Source organism: Xenopus tropicalis, chromosome 2 (assembly GCF_000004195.4).
Source record: "Xenopus tropicalis strain Nigerian chromosome 2, UCB_Xtro_10.0, whole genome shotgun sequence".
Classification (NCBI taxonomy): Eukaryota; Metazoa; Chordata; class Amphibia; order Anura; family Pipidae; genus Xenopus; species Xenopus tropicalis.
Genome location: NC_030678.2, coordinates 106,646,408 through 106,663,400, shown reverse-complemented (window position 1 = coordinate 106,663,400; position 16,993 = coordinate 106,646,408). Strand labels below are relative to the sequence as shown.

Below are 16,993 nucleotides of genomic sequence, written 5' to 3'. Positions count from 1 at the left end.
ATCATTACTGCTTTAACTGTTTAAAACTGCACCATATGTTATTATGCTTCTAATAAATAATATAACTCAACAGACCTTAAGCAAAAGTATACAGTGTAATGTGTTTATTTTAATGTATTGTTTGCAATAGAACAAGCACTTGAAGGACCATTTACTGACTCTGAGATTCGGATTCTGAGAGTGAAAACAATAAATATTATGCAAGAAACAATGACTGAACCCAATGCTTTGATCACAAGTCACTCAACACAGCAAAACCTTTACTGCCTTTCTTGAAAATCTGACCATCAGACATTACTGAGTTTCTAAATGAGGTTACCTAACCAGAGCAATTTATCTTTGCCTACCCACTGAATTATCAAATCAGAAAAATACGTTTTCTTAAGCAGAGCAACCGGTGCCATTATATTTTACCTATCATTTATATAAAATTAGGCTGATATAAACTCAACATATAAATAGTGTATACATTTCCTTGATGTTCCAATAGCAGGTGACCGAACACCGAGTTCAGCAAAGTGTCCTACACTTTACTAACACTCTCTCATGTATTTTCTGGGGTGAAGGATTCTTAGTTGTATAGATGTTATACAGTTTTTTAAATTATTTAAGGAAAGGCAGTAAAACCAGGGTTATTACACTAACAAATATATAGACATGCAGGCCTTACTGCCAACTATTTAGCATAATTTGTAGCTTACATTTGCAAGAATCTCATTGGCAGCTCTGGGAGCACATGCAAACAATCACCTGCATAACTTTTTGCATATCTGTACAACAGGAGTATCTTCCATCTAAAGGTTACAAGCTGCAGTTGATTAAGCCCTATCAAATTAGCAATGTCACATGTACAGAAGAGTAACTAGCACTCTACCTGAAAAATTAAGACATGAAAGGCTACTACACAGTCTAATTGTCATTATTAAATGCATTAGTTACTCAATATAAGTTCTAAAATGTATTCCAAGGCTTTCCCTCATTAAAAAATGACATACAAACTCATCTCATGCAAAAAATATGCAGCACAGAGGAAGACTTGGGGAGATAGTGGCCTTGTATATTGGGTCCAATATAGAGCAATGCATAAAGCCAAAGTGTTTATGATGTTGCTAGGCACTGTACAGATGTTTTCAAAACTTTAGGGGAAAAAACTGCTCACAACTCATGCATCAGTGCAAGATGTATGTATTAATACAGTGAGCTTAACATTCCTCAAGATAAAATTTCAACAAATCACTGGTTCTACAATAAAACCTTCTGTGTGCAAAAAGGTAATATTACCAAAAGAGACAAGGCCCCTTTCCCAATTCAAATCTTTTTCTGTGTGCTTTGAACTCATCTGTGTTTAGCAGGCCCCATCCCAAACTGCACAAGTTCCAGGAAAAGAACTGTGTATACAGTATCGCTGGTGTTTCAGCCTATATCATTCCAGCTGTTACTAAAACACAACACTCGTTATTACTCCAAGCTGCCTGTCATTCCTCGCCACCCTCTGATCCTTTCTTCTTCTCTTTCTGTCTCCTTTTTTGGGGGGATATTTGCATTTATATGGATGTAAGCAAATTATTATATAGATTGCTCTCAGCCAAGTTGTCTTTTGTCTTAAGGTAGTTAAATGATGGGTTCTAAGCTGTTAAATCCTGTGTCTTTGGGTAAATTTTTAGGAGACGATTCTTAAGTATCAACATATCATAGCCATTATAGTACAATAACCGAATTACAAAAAAACTAAGTAGAGTGTTGTGGTTGCTTGTGGGTGAGGGGTGCTAGAAGGTAAGCCAGTGATGTCTGCATTACTGCCTCTCTGTGCTCTGCTGACCTGGCCTTGCAGTGCTGGCTACAGTCACCTATGCCCTGTAGAGCAATAAGAACTTTTACAGTGACAAGCAAGTATGAATAGTCAAACAGGTCGGCACTGAAAGCAAAAGAACAGTGCCATATGTTTTGATCGATGCCGATAAAGCATTGGTTGTTTGAAATGAAATGAAGTATGTGCCAGAAATTTAAGCCTACCCTTATTCTAATCTTAAATATATGAACAGGAATGGGCAAATGTCAGCTCTCCAAATATTTAGCTACAACTCCTATCCTGTGGCAGGCACCTTTTTTTAGGTGTGAGAAGACTGAGTTGTCAACTTGAGTACTGCAGGCTGTTCATCCCTGTTCTATAATATAATTTTTTTTACAAAAACTTGGATACAACCTTTTTAACAAAAATACCACTGATATTGCACAGACTGAAGCAGCTATTATTATCACTGGAACAATGTGTGATAAAGTAATAGCACAAGCAGCCACAGGGGGAACAAAAGTCTGCATTCACCATATGATTTGGCATATGTTAATTCTCCCTGTCAGCCTCTATTACTGATACCATGTGAGCAGCAGAACCCCACCGAGGATTCCAGGGCAGCACACAGATAACTGGTGTTTTTCAAGCAGTAGAAGCTGAAACAGAGACAGACAGGAAAGGGAGGGCAACCACAGATGCAGGCACACATTTTACAGGGTTAGTCTGGGACGGAAACCTTCATTGTTCTCAGTGAGATTGTGAAACTAACCTTACAGGCATATTTACCATATAAAAAGGTTCACTTTAAAGGAGTTTCTCTGCAACTACCCTGCTGTGATAACTGTTACTTTATACAAGCATAACATGTTAAATTTGAATGACTTTGTTGCCCGTTTTCATTAACTACGCTTGTTAATTTAGGGGTGTTACACACTTTACTTAAACCCTTATAGTTTAGGTGTGGCGGGATAAGGTTTTTCCTTATTACTGTGGTTTGTATGCATTTTACTATGGAAGTGAATAAAGACCTCCTGTCATCAAGCTATCATCAAAAGGAACAGTCATGAAAGAAATATTTTCATTAACATTTAGTATGACGTCCACTGTAAAGTGAAGCAATATTTTCATTAACATTTAGTATGGTGTCCACTGTAGAGTAGAGCAATATTTTCATTAACATTTAGTATGACGTATATGATGGTATACATCATAAGATGAGACACAATTGTGCTTTTTTCTTTCTATTTTTTTTTTTCAAGTGCTTCAGTGTTTAAATTCTTTTCAGTATTTTTTTAGCACCCATTCAGCTAATTAAAGTGAGTAAGGCTCAACATGCTAAGGAGTCCTGTATTTTCCACTTGCCACTGAAATGAAGTACTCAGTTCACTCTGTATCCATGGGTGCAAACATGCCGTATTTTAGATGTAGATGTGGAAGGGATTGGGACATGAATAGCACTTTGCCAAGAAAAACACAGCAAAAGTTCAATGTAAAAATATGGTGTTGAAACTGGCAGAAGTCTGTTACAGGTATGGGACCAGATATCTAAAATGCTTGGGACCTGACATTTTCTGGATATGGGGTCTCCTGTAATTTGGATCTCCGTTCCATAAATGTCTAGTCATTTATTATTAAAAAGCACAAACAAATTCTGTTGAAGACCAACAGAACAAAAAAAATCTAGAATTTTTAATTTTCAGAAGACTTTTCGTGGGCTTACAAATGAAAAAAAAAACTGTAAAACCCCTAAAACTACAATTAAAAGAAAGATTTGCCTAGAACAGCTGCGGAATTTTTAGCAAGTGCTTTTACGCTTGCCGAAAATATCCGCCCTACGCCTCATGTGGCATTAGCCTTAGGCACAAGCCCCCGGGTGCCTATATCTAAATATGGCCCTGCCTGTACTTAATTCACTAAAGGTCGATAACGTTTATCACATGCTTTTTTGCGTTAAAAAGCATGCAATAATTAAGTCCCGAATCATCAGTCATTTCGCAAGCATTAAGACGCATATCGAATGCGCAAAAAAACGCAATGCGTTAATTAGTGAATAGAAATAATACTAACACATGATTCACAAACACATATGAAGCGTTAAACGCGCTAAATATCGCATTAGTCTGTGTGAATATTAACACCTACTTGGGGTAGGCGGTACTTAAAGAAAATTGTGGTTTCTGAGCTTTTGGAAACACAACATGGACTTTGCAGTGGGATTTTTTCAAGTATGTGTTGGCCCTAGAGTGATGCATCCTCCAGTTTTCAGGGATATGTTAATTTTCAGAACAGTAGATTTCCGAAAGTAATGGTTACGTGCGTAAAATTGTGCGCTAATATAGCATGCGGCGAAATATATTGCGTGCAGTGAGAAATAACGCACATGGCGGAAAATAACGCAAGAAAATCACTCATCACGAGTTAAATAACGCAAAGAACATTGCGTCTTAATTATGACGCCTGTCCTTTTAGTGAATTGAGCGTTAAGTCGCAAAAAATAAGAAGTGATAACATTTTTAATGCATGCTATAAATAGCGCTCATTTAAACGACCTTTAGTGAATCAGCCCCTTAAGGTCTTAAGTTTTTTTACTAAACTTTGCATCTGTAATTCACTATTTATTATCTGTGCTTATCAATGACTGGAAACCGGCAAACTTCCAGATTTTGTTAAAAGGGGACATGTTATAATCTTGTGCCAATGAATTGTATTCATCTAAATATAGAAGGAATATGCTTTAAAAGTAGTGTTTCCTGCTGATTTATGGAAAATTTCTAAAAAACCCTACTAGTCCCACCCATCTTTTCCACTTCCTGCTGCCTAATTTCCCAGGCTGTATAGGGAGGCCGGCAGCACTCAATACACTGCACTGTAGGATAGGAACCAATCAGCTTCTAGGCTGACCTGATAGGAAACTGAAGTCTGTCTCTGCTTGTGTGCTTGCAAGGCTGTGATTGGCTATCCCCCTCCTACTGTGCTTCTGGCAGGCACCGCTAGGACATGCCCACCCCTCATTTGGAACACGGACAGGGACCTGAGAGAATCTCAGTTTTACAGATAGTATTAATTTTTATAGGACATGCCCACCCCTCATTTGGAACACAGACAGGGACCTGAGAGAATCTCAGTTTTACAGATAATATTAATTTTTATATGCAAGTAAAACCAGCACCGTATATTATTCATAACTGCCTACAAGATTTTTCAGTTATCCTAAATATCTCCTTTAACTACCAGAACCCCTGAAAACCTTTGGCTTCTGGTTTCCCACACCTGGAATAAATTGTTTTAACATAACCATTAAAACAACACACAGACTTGCCTTCATCATACATATTATAGCTTCATTTATTTACTCTTTCTCTAAATAATGACCTGCAGTACCTCATCTCCAAAGCAATCAATTACTCACACACGCTTACATCCTATTTACAATAACATTCTCCGTTCTTATGTCCCAACCTACAACTTGGCTTGAGTCTTCTGAAAACTGTGGACCTAACTAAATAAAAAAATATTGCAGCTTCAATTTACATGATTTTTCACCTTATAATTCCTTATATCAGGAGCTCTTTCACTCACTGTTTACAGAAAACAATGTTTCTTTTAACTTCAGCTCTACTATTAAATAATGTCTTTTAAAATTAACTTAATAAAATACTCTGTCCCCACGCACATTAATACATGCCTAACTTTGTCAACACTTGTTTGTTAGATGTGTGCAATAAAGTAACACATGCATAAAGTGTTCCAGTGTATCTCTTTAAACAAGTCACAAGCATATGTAATAAGAGAAATAAGAACCACTGATAAACAGATTGCCAAGTCTCTCTCAGAAGCGATACACATGCCTATGCATAGCATGAAAGACTTTAGGCAGTTTTGGCTCACATGGGCAACAATTGCCATTAAAGCAGCTATCAACACTTACTCTTTTAGTGAGTACTTTCTGAGTCCTACAAGTATTATGGATGCAGACACACACATCAACTCACAAAGATTACTTTAAGTATAAACATTTCTTGCCTTGCACAAATAGGTGATTCTATATAAGCTCTAGTGACTACATATCTAGAGTTTCAGGAGCTATATGAACACAAGCAGTCCAAGGCTATAGTTGCTGAGGCATTAAACATCCACTGGGATTAGTAGGGGAAATAACCAAAAACTGCAATGAACATAAACTCAAGCTTAATTGCACTCTTAGGGACATCTATATTCAAATGAAGTAACCTTACCTGAGGAAAGCCAAGTTGAAACACTATGTACTAAGATGCTACTCATGTAAGAAAAATACCTACCTGAAACCAGCAATGCTCTTTCTGCCTTTATTGTCTGAATGGAAGGCTCCCGTCAATCTATGCAGAGTTCATGTAAAAGACAGCTAGGCACTGTATAACCCCACACACTCTGCAGGCTCTCAGGTATGGTAATTGCTTTCTAGGACAATTTATTTTGAAAACAGCTAGAAAGCCATAATGAGTATGCGCCTCTCCACACAAACAAAAGGGAACAAAGAAAGCAAAGCTGACACCTGTGTGAATCAAAGGAAGTTAACCCACTGGTTTCTGACAGATAAAGTACTCTAAGCCAACAAATAAAATGAACTTGCTTTGGGAGTCAGGTGCTTACTTTCCTGCAGTGATTAAATAAAAATCTGGGTGTAAGACTTACATTACGCCACAAATGGTTGGTTGCTGCAATTTCTTACCACATACACAATGCTTTTTGATATTGGCAATGGGGATCAAGCATAATAGGAGAGAAGAGACTCACATCTGAAAAGTGCCGCAGAGGTTATCCCAGGACATAACAAAACGCTCTCTGTATATTTGTGTAGCATCTTAAAAAAATCTTTAAAAGTATATTACACACATTATAAGATATTTTGTTCTTTCAGTGTACTTTTTCCAGCAAAAAAGGAGCAAATCCTAAGGACAATGGCACCCAGCTAAATGAAAGGTATTTTTCCCAACCATGTATTTATGAATTAGCTGAAAGCTCTTGCTCAAGTCCATGTGTTAAGGCAACAATCACCAGAAAAGCACTTGATCAATAAAGTCTGATCTGTCCCAGACTACTAAATGATTTCCCTTTCTCTGTGTAGTTATAGACAACTGGCTAGAAGTTTATTTATAAACCTGCAGCAACATATTGGTGGTATGATAAGGAAAGCACAGTTTCCTCCTGAACTTCACAAGTTTCTTAGAGAAGTCAATGCAATGAAGTGAAGACAGGTTGGTATAGTTCTTACCTCTTTAATGTTTCCATTTGATATATGAAAATGAAAAATAAAATTATAGAACCAGACCTTTAAGCCTTTAAACACAAACTATAACCTTAAGGAGAAGGAAAGGAAAGGCTAGTAAAGAGTTAATCTCAAGCTGCAGGCATACATTCAGTGCCTTTAATTCTCCCATATTTCTCCTGTTTTGAAGCCAAACAGGAAGAAATAACGCTGAGCTGTGTAAAGAAAGTTCCCATGATGCCTCACTCCTGCACAGACATGCAGGCCCAAGTGAACATGCTCAGTTAGTAAGACTAGGGGGCACATTCATGAAAACGAGAGTTTGAATCCCGAATGGGATAAATTCGTATTGGATATGATAATTTCTTAAGATTGCAAATATTACGAATATGCTTACGAAAAAATCACATTAGTCACGATAATATCGTATTGGCGATCCAAAAGTCACAAACTTTTCGTATCCGAACGATCGTAAAATGCAGGAAAACCTTTCCGACTTTGATCCTTCTGTGCATGATTTTGGAAGCCTCCCATAGGAATCAATGGCACTGTGCAGCTCCAACCTGGCCCAAGGAAAGTCACAATACGGAAGCTTGAATGAATCCGAAACTTTTGTACTCGGCGCAACAATACGATTTTGTCGCAAAGTACAAAAAAGTCACAGAAAATACGCCAATCGAACGCTCGGAGCATTCGTGGATTAGTAAATAGTTCCCATGATGCCTCACTCCTGCACAGACATGCAGGCCCAAGTGAACATGCTCAGTTAGTAAGACTAGGGGGCACATTCATGAAAACGAGAGTTTGAATCCCGAATGGGATAAATTCGTATTGGATATGATAATTTCTTAAGATTGCAAATATTACGAATATGCTTACGAAAAAATCACATTAGTCACGATAATATCGTATTGGCTATCCAAAAGTCACAAACTTTTCGTATCCGAACGATCGTAAAATGCAGGAAAACCTTTCCGACTTTGATCCTTCTGTGCATGATTTTGGAAGCCTCCCATAGGAATCAATGGCACTGTGCAGCTCCAACCTGGCCCAAGGAAAGTCACAATACGGAAGCTTGAATGAATTCGAAACTTTTGTACTCGGCGCAACAATACGATTTTGTTGCAAAGTACAAAAAAGTCACAGAAAATACGCCAATCGAACACTCGGAGCATTCGTGGATTAGTAAATGTGCCCCTATGAGTCAACTTCCTGCTGATTCGCTCAGATCCACATTCCTAAGGGGGGGGAGGGGGTTCTTAGCATTTTTGATGGAGGGTGGGCAGGAAAGAGCAGAGAACAGAAAGCTGCGTGTCTCTGGCACAGGAATTACAGACACAACTAATCTTAATCTTTTTTCAGAGAAGTCAGTGCAGCGTTTCTGTGAGTGCTTATGGCTGTATTTACATAGACCTTTCTGATAAAGCTTACTTAGTTTTTACCTTTCTTTCTTCTTTAACCTTTTAGACATTATGGCACTAACGCTGCAACACATATATTTTTTAATTCAATTGATGTTCTTCAATTATTATCAGGTATTTATAAAAATACAATGTATTACACAGAGTTGTACAATAAATGCACCATACACTGAACATACGTAAATCATATATACAAAAATACAACCGATACAAGAGGAAGAAGGGGCCCTGCACTTGCAGTACAAAAACAGTTAATGATAGCGGTAGGAATGATGACAGTATTCGGTGCAGATTAATTCATCATGAAAGATGTCATTCATAGTGTCAGATGTTGAAATACAGCACATATAAAACACACAAGTGTTTTAAATATTTCTCGGGGAAAGAGGCCTAGAGTCTTCCACCAGCCAGAGCAAATAAGATAAAACAAAGCATATTTGTTACCTGCTACCAGCTAGTATAGAGTGCATAACTGTCCCAATGTTTCATATTTCACTCTGCCAAATGTCATGGCCACTTCCTTTTGATACCAACTTTATTACGATTTGAAACTCAGGGCTGCTCCATCAGAACATAAGGGGATGATAGATTGGGATAGATTATCATGTCATTTTTGTATAACTGCACAGTAATAAAATCAGGAATGAACATAAAGGGGAAGATAATTACCAGGCAAAAGGCGGAAAAACACAGTATGTTACACTAAAGTTAAAACTTTCCTGTTGTAATAAATTAAATTAATAGTAGCTCCCGATGTTCCTGGTAAGAGGCCAAGGAACACATTAGATGTTTAAGGCCTTTTCATTGTGTTGATCAATGTCTGGCAGAAACAAAGCTTACAACAAACCAAACCTGTTTAGTAACATTGCATATTAAATTGATATTATACTGATCTTTTCTATAATAGTTAATTGTAATGTACCCGTTAACACTATTTACTTTCAAACTCTATTAGGGGGAGAACGTGGTTAGAAAAAGTCCAAAAACTAATCTTTCATATTTTGATTTACCATCCACAAGTTAACATCCACAAGTTAACTTCCACCACAGAGCTTTCTCTTCCATGTGCAATTAAACCAAACGGATGAACTGTCATTTAAGGGTCATTTAAAAGAACAATAAAATGAGCAATGTAACTAGGTCAAGTAAGAATTATGGCATAAAGATGGGCAGTGCTTTTTCAAAAAAAATATATTTTTTGTTGCATTAAGATTTTCTGCAATTATTATAATTGCATGATTTTAATCTTGTTTAGACATGGTTAAAAAACATTATTTATTATGGTTTTGCACGGGGCTGCCATCAGGAGAGTGAAAAGGTACAATTGTACCTAGTACAGTGAATCTGCTTTGGAAGGGGGCCTGGCTTCGCTGCAAAACAATTTTTACAAATATAAATAAGTGCAATTTTCAGTGTATGCTCCTCACTTCAGATACCTCGTGTCCCAGGTCAAATACAGTTCAATAAAATACTCCAAAGTGCCCTCTTCTGCTTTAGACTTAGCGATGAGGTCTTATGAGGAGAAAAAAAAAGTATAGTGTAATACTGTTATTGCTTCACAATGTGCACTCTGCAAAAGTTACACAAGCTGCATAAGGTACATATAAGTTTACTTTAAATCTAATGTAATTTACAGAACATCCTCAAAAACTACCTAGAAACTTAAAAAATGTATGTAACTAGCCTAAAAACCTATGTAACTTTCATATCAAGCAGAAGTGCAGAGAGGCTTGACAGGGACAGGCAAGGGAAAACTTCACTGACCACTAGTGAATTAAAAGACTAAAAGGATCTATTAATTATATAAGTGTCTCCTACGTGAAGTTTTAGCAGTGGATTGACTGGTTATTGGGCCCCACAGCAACATCACTGAGCCCCTAAGCTTATGGAATTTATGTAACTTACACAAAAACTCACATTACTTTCATATAAACTTACATAACTTACATATAAACTCCACTGATCCCCAATTGAAAGACTGACTTAATAGCACATTATTTTTACTATTTTTACTATTTTGAACTACTACTGACTAGTTATTGGGCCCCTAACCTTTTGCAGTTTACATGTCAACCCCCAACCAAACATTTTAGCAGTGAAAAGCCTCACAGCATTCTTTAAATACCTGCCACTCCGGTCCCTCAAAAGCAAACAGTAAAGCTGCAGCGATCCCTTGATTTTTCTCCCTCTAAACAGATCTGTAACTCCCTCTCCCCCCACCCTTTAGAATTCTGTTTGTCTCCTGGCGTGGTGCACATGCGCACTTCCAATCTGTTTTTAATGAGCATGCACACTTGTGTCTATTTTGCGTGTTTTAATAAAGCTTGTTTGAAAAAAAACAAGCAAAATGCCCGCCAAGTGAAACGTCAAACGAAGGAAAAAAGAATGCGGCGGTGCAGGCTGTAGGAGGAGAGTGGGGGAGTGGAACTTATGCGGTTGAGGTGGGGGTAAGGCGCCCTTTGCATTACACCTGAAATAAAAATTAGCCTTGACATCTCCTTTAAGCAATTACTCAACTTTCCTGGCAAGCAATGACAATGCCAGAGCAGGGGTAAAAAGGACTGTAGGGAAAACTGGCTCGTTATAAAAACTGCTTATTATAGAGTAACATCAGCAGTTTATATTGCACACAGAAGTGGAGTGGCCAAAATGTTGGTGTTGTGTTTATGGGGGGGGGGGGGCATATAAATAACTTGTACGAGACTCCAAAGTTTCTAAAGGTGGCTCATGGTTTAATAGGCAAGTGACTGATAAGCCGGTTCAGGACCCACCAGTGGCAACAGCAGTATTCAGGAATTACTTACTCAACGGAATCTAACTTTTAGTGAGTGTCAAAAGATTCCACTGGTCTCATTTCACTCATTTTCATTACAGGCTAAACATCGCAAGAAAGCAACCAAAGTAGCTTAGACATATTTAAAATTGTATAGGTATGAGCAACTTATAACCTGGAAATTCCTAGAATTTTATATAGTACTGTCTGCAACTCCAACACACTTTATGTGACTGACAGAATTCAATAACCCCATTGTAATATATCAAAGGAATACTGTTATGGGAAAATATGTTTTTTTTGAAGTTATGAATGAAAAATCAGTTAATAGTGCTGCTCAAGCAAAGTCCTGGACTAAAATTCATCTTTTAAAAAATTTTTTTTACAAGGCTAGGCATTTTTTTTTTCAACTTTCCCAGGTGCCTGCGTACTCTGATAGATATCAGCCTCTATGTACTGCTGCACCTCAAATTGGAGTGATAGTGCCTCGAAGGGCACTGTGCTGGTACAGTTCTGAATTTTAACGAGTGGGCAAACAGGCAACATTTCCTATACTGCCACCCAATAATTTAGGGTGGCTTCAGGCATTTCTCTGCCAGCTAAAATACATTGTGGAAAAACCTTTCCATGTGCCATTAGCATTATTTGCAATATGTAACTTGCTGGTGCTATGCACTATATCTGCTGTCTATAAAAACCCTTTGTGCTAGTGGAAGAGCCAGATCAGCTGCGTTCCATATGGCATAAGCCTACAACACTGCATTACAAGCTTCTTCTTAAGCCCCATGGAACAGGGAAGCCTTGTACTTTATCCCAGCATTAGTTTATCATGCTAAATAATAAGCTTCTCTTATTCTTGTGTGGACAACTGCTCGATCAGATTTAAGTTTCTCATGTAAGGATGCTGGTTATATCTAAAATTCAATCAATAGAAACAAAAATTCTTCATATTTTGGCTAGACCTAACTTGTGAAAGAAACACTAAGCCATTTTGAGCCATGCACATGAAAGCACATGCAAACTCTGCAACTAGCTACACCCACAGGGTGTTACCCAAAAGCAGGGAATGTACCCTTTTCTAATTATTCTGTATGAAAAGACAGAACAAGCTAACACTGTGCTGCCAAAAAGAATTTTTACCAGAGACTAGAAAAACTAGAAAACATGCATTTTCTCTTTTACCTTCCTTGTCTACAGGTTCTCATTTAGACTAGATTTAAAAGTTGAGCAATGTACATTAAAGTATGGGATCCACAATTGCTTTGTTCTTGTAAAGGATGGCAGTCAAAGTTTTCCTTGCATCAGATTTCTTTCTCCATAAGTCTGCATGTTAGAAAGAAACCTAAGTATTTATAACTTCTGGAATGTCAACTAACTCCAAACTTATTTATCAATGAGTGAAACTTAGAACTGACCTTTTGATAAATAAGCTTCTAAAAATCCGATAGAAATAAAAAGAACATGGGTGAGTTTTTATTTATTAAGCTCTAAACTCACATTTTGATAAATCTGCCCCCATGTCTCCAATATGCCTGGATTAGATCATTACCCCCCTAATGACATGGGTAAGTTCGCATCTCTGTAACTTTAGCTACGCTATCAGAAATGAAAGCTTGACTAAATTTCATGTACAACATCCATGTACTTCTGAGGAAATGTGTTTTTACAATATTATACTTTATATATAAATGGTAAATACTAACTTGTGCAGTGACTTCAACATTTCGGAAGGGGTGCATACCCTCTTTTTATCAATATTATACATTTATACTGTTCCTACATCCTAGGAACTAGAGTAAAACAAAAAAGCAGATAAAAAGGAGTGCGGGTGGGAATCCTATAGCATGTGTGATATATATATATATATATATATATATATACAGTGGCTTGCAAAAGTATTCGGCCCCCTTGAACTTTTCCACATTTTGTCACATTACAGCCACAAACATGAATCAATTTTATTGGAATTCCACATGAAAGACCAATACAAAGTGGTGTACACGTGAGAAGTGGAACGAAAATCATACATGATTCCAAACATTTTTTACAAATAAATAACTGCAAAGTGGGGTGTGCGTAATTATTCAGCCCCCCTGAGTCAATACTTTGTAGAACCACCTTTTGCTGCAATTACACCTGCCAGTCTTTTAGGGTATGTCTCTACCAGCTTTGCACATCTAGAGACTGAAATCCTTGCCCATTCTTCTTTGCAAAACAGCTCCAGCTAAGTCAGATTAGATGGACAGCGTTTGTGAACAGCAGTTTTCAGATCTTGCCACAGATTCTCGATTGGATTTAGATCTGGACTTTGACTGGGCCATTCTAACACATGGATATGTTTTGTTTTAAACCATTCCATTGTTGCCCTGGCTTTATGTTTAGGGTCGTTGTCCTGCTGGAAGGTGAACCTCTGCCCCAGTCTCAAGTCTTTTGCAGACTCCAAGAGGTTTTCTTCCAAGATTGCCCTGTATTTGGCTCCATCCATCTTCCCATCAACTCTGACCAGCTTCCCTGTCCCTGCTGAAGAGAAGCACCCCCAGAGCATGATGCTGCCACCACCATATTTGACAGTGGGGATGTTGTGTTCAGAGTGATGTGCAGTGTTAGTTTTCCGCCACACATAGCGTTTTGCATTTTGGCCAAAAAGTTCCATTTTGGTCTCATCTGACCAGAGCACCTTCTTCCACATGTTTGCTGTGTCCCCCACATGGCTTGTGGCAAACTGTTAACAATGGCTTTCTTCTTGCCACTCATCCATAAAGGCCAACTTTGTGCAGTGCACGACTAATAGTTGTCCTCTGGACAGATTCTCCCACCGGAGCTGTAGATCTCTGCAGCTCGTCCAGAGTCACCATGGGCCTCTTGGCTGCATTTCTGATCAGCGATCTCCTTGTTCGGCCTGTGAGTTTAGGTGGACGGCCTTGTCTTGGTAGGTTTACAGTTGTGCCATACTCCTTCCATTTCTGAATAATCGCTTGAACAGTGCTCCGTGGGATGTTCAAGGCTTTGGAAATCTTTTTGTAGCCTAAGCCTGCTTTAAATTTCTCAAGAACTTTATCCCTGACCTGTCTGGTGTGTTCTTTGGACTTCATGGTGTTGTTGCTCCCAATATTCTCTTAGACAACCTCTGAGGCAGTCACAGAGTATTTGTACTGACATTAGATTACACACAGGTGCACTCTATTTAGTCATTAGCACTCATCAGGCAATGTCTATGGGCAACTGACTGCACTCAGACCAAAGGGGGCTGAATAATTACGCACACCCCACTTTGCAGTTATTTATTTGTAAAAAATGTTTGGAATCATGTATGATTTTCGTTCCGCTTCTCACGTGTACACCACTTTGTATTGGTCTTTCACGTGGAATTCCAATAAAATTGATTCATGTTTGTGGCTGTAATGTGACAAAATGTGGAAAAGTTCAAGGGGGCCGAATACTTTTGCAAGCCACTGTATATATATATATATATATATATATAAACTTTCAAGTAAATGCCACTCACGTATAGATAAGTTGCTGTTGCCTGGGTGCAGGTCCAAATAATGTTGAAGGTGCTTGAGAGAGGGTCAGCACTCACAGGACTTATACAAACAAATTATTTTATTAAAGAGGAGACTAACGTTTCGGCTAGCACTCTAGCCTTTTTCAAAGTGGTGAATACAACAAACACAGTGTCTAAAAAGCACAAAGTGGCGGGAAAAAGTGGAGATGGCGTCATCATACGTCGCCAGAGACAGAATACCAGAGATAAATCAATAGAAAACTGAAAACATGCAATAAAACAAAAAACACAAAAGAAATAATAAGTACAAGCAAGTAAACAAAAGTTCTAAGCAGCAGCTTAAACAGAAACAAAAGTATCAAAATTAACACGCTACTGTATCTAGCTGTCAGGGATGAGCCGAGAAAGTAACAAGTTTGTATCAACACAGTTCTGTTTCACATGAGCCCCATGAGTTGAAATAGACCCATAATCAAGAAAACTTGGTCAGTAAATGGAAACTTAAATAGGGCTAAAACGGGTTGCTATGGTAACTGGTTGCCTTAGTAACACTACAATTTTTACACCACTCCCCATTGGGGCAGTAGGGGGTAAAGTATAAGTACTCAGAGGTTCATCACAGTAAGTTAATTTGATTACAAATCCATTTTTGTGGGGTGTGAATATACATACAAGGGACAGGTTGCTAGGTTGCCGGTATCATAGCAACCAGACTCAAGTAGGTTAAAATGCCAGGTTAATCATCAAAAACACTTGTTGTAGTTCATAAAACATCGGAGTCATTATTCTTGCAGGGGATAACACATCCCTATCTATAAAAGTAGGAGAGAATACACAGTGTGATTTGATATGGAAAGAAAGTGACATGTTGTAAGCTATCTCAAAGTAGAGCAGCACACCGTGAGAGAAGTAGAGATAAAATAAAGGTAAGTGGCTGAGGAGAGGAACCTCTGATTGAAAAAGCCAAAGAAGAGGTATTGTTGGAGTGTCGCAGTCCATGGCAGAGGGTTAAGGGCACCCATTGGAGGGTTTCAGACTCAGGTGGGTACTACACACAGAGTTGTCATGGTCAGATGGTCAATTGTGGAGGCATCTTGTCACCAATGAGTATAATAGATGGTGCAAAGAACCAAAAGGACGCTGGATACTAGGTGTGGTCCACCACCTGTCAAAACCCATACAGGAATTAGGGTGTAACCAGGGGTAAGCGACACACCACCCGTCCAATAAAGCATCCAGTGGTGACGAACAGGTGTACCCAAATGTGCATCTCACTGCATATAATGTGCTGGTTTTGTAAATATAGACAGCATATAATGTACCTGGCATGTCCGTACTCACTGCCTTTCTCTCTATAAAACTAAAATTCATTTAAGCTAACTGATCCCAAACACAAATGGATTGAGAACCCCTCACAGAAGTGCATGAATGAATACTTAAAATTTTAGGATGAAAAAAAATACTCCCACCCACACAGTATCCCTGGAAGTCAGTGGGAACCACAAGAGGTAGTTGGGGGGTTCATTTTTACACCAGCAGTGAATCTCACATTAGCTTTTGGTCAGTCTATTTTAGTATGGCCAATCTTTAGCCTCCCCAAACAAAAAAGTCACCCTTCGCCTATGAGTGGGGACAAAGACAGCATCAGTCTGTTGATGCTGTCAGTCTCTAAAGGGCCTAACTAAGACCCTATTGCATAGATAGCTTTAGCACATAATGTAGGTGGTCAGCTCTATACACCAATACATGCTCTATACAAAAATAAAGTCACTGAGAGAGAAATGTCCTGATAGCAATCTTTACCCTGACCTTACAAATGTCTGTATACAGTATTCATAATCATGTTTTTTTCAGACTCTGTGTCCTTAAGTAAACAAATGCAATCTGTCTGGTCTTTTTTCATTCCATTCTCTGTAAAATCAGTACTGTTTACAAAACAAAAGCTAGGTTTAGCCATTGGCCAGCCATAGATACAATTACATTTAGTTACAATTCTGGGTTTCTGTATATAATATGCTGTACTGAGTATTTTCTAGCAACATGCAATGTGGAATTGTAGCAGGGAAGGTGTTAAAGGAAATAAAAAAGTAGAATACACAGTAGAAAAATATCAAATTGGGCAACCTTAGTCTATCTAGTTGCTTAGAAATGAAGCGTTCTTGAATTATTATCCATTTAGACTTCTTGTTTTGCACAGTGCAAACAAATACTTCATCTATAAATTTGATAGTTCACAGACCATCTCAAATTATTCTGG

The 16,993-nt window shown here is 38.2% G+C and overlaps 1 protein-coding gene across 3 annotated transcripts in view; it reads right to left on the bottom strand.

The window, feature by feature from the left end:
• arhgap6 (Rho GTPase activating protein 6) overlaps nt 1–16,993 on the bottom strand; it is a 134,932-nt gene that overhangs the window by 97,002 nt on the left and 20,937 nt on the right. Inside the window, exon 1 of one of the 3 annotated variants that reach the window (XM_031895643.1) lies at nt 6,091–6,201. The gene's annotated coding sequence lies outside the window, so the exon portion shown is untranslated. 3 annotated transcript variants of the gene reach the window in all.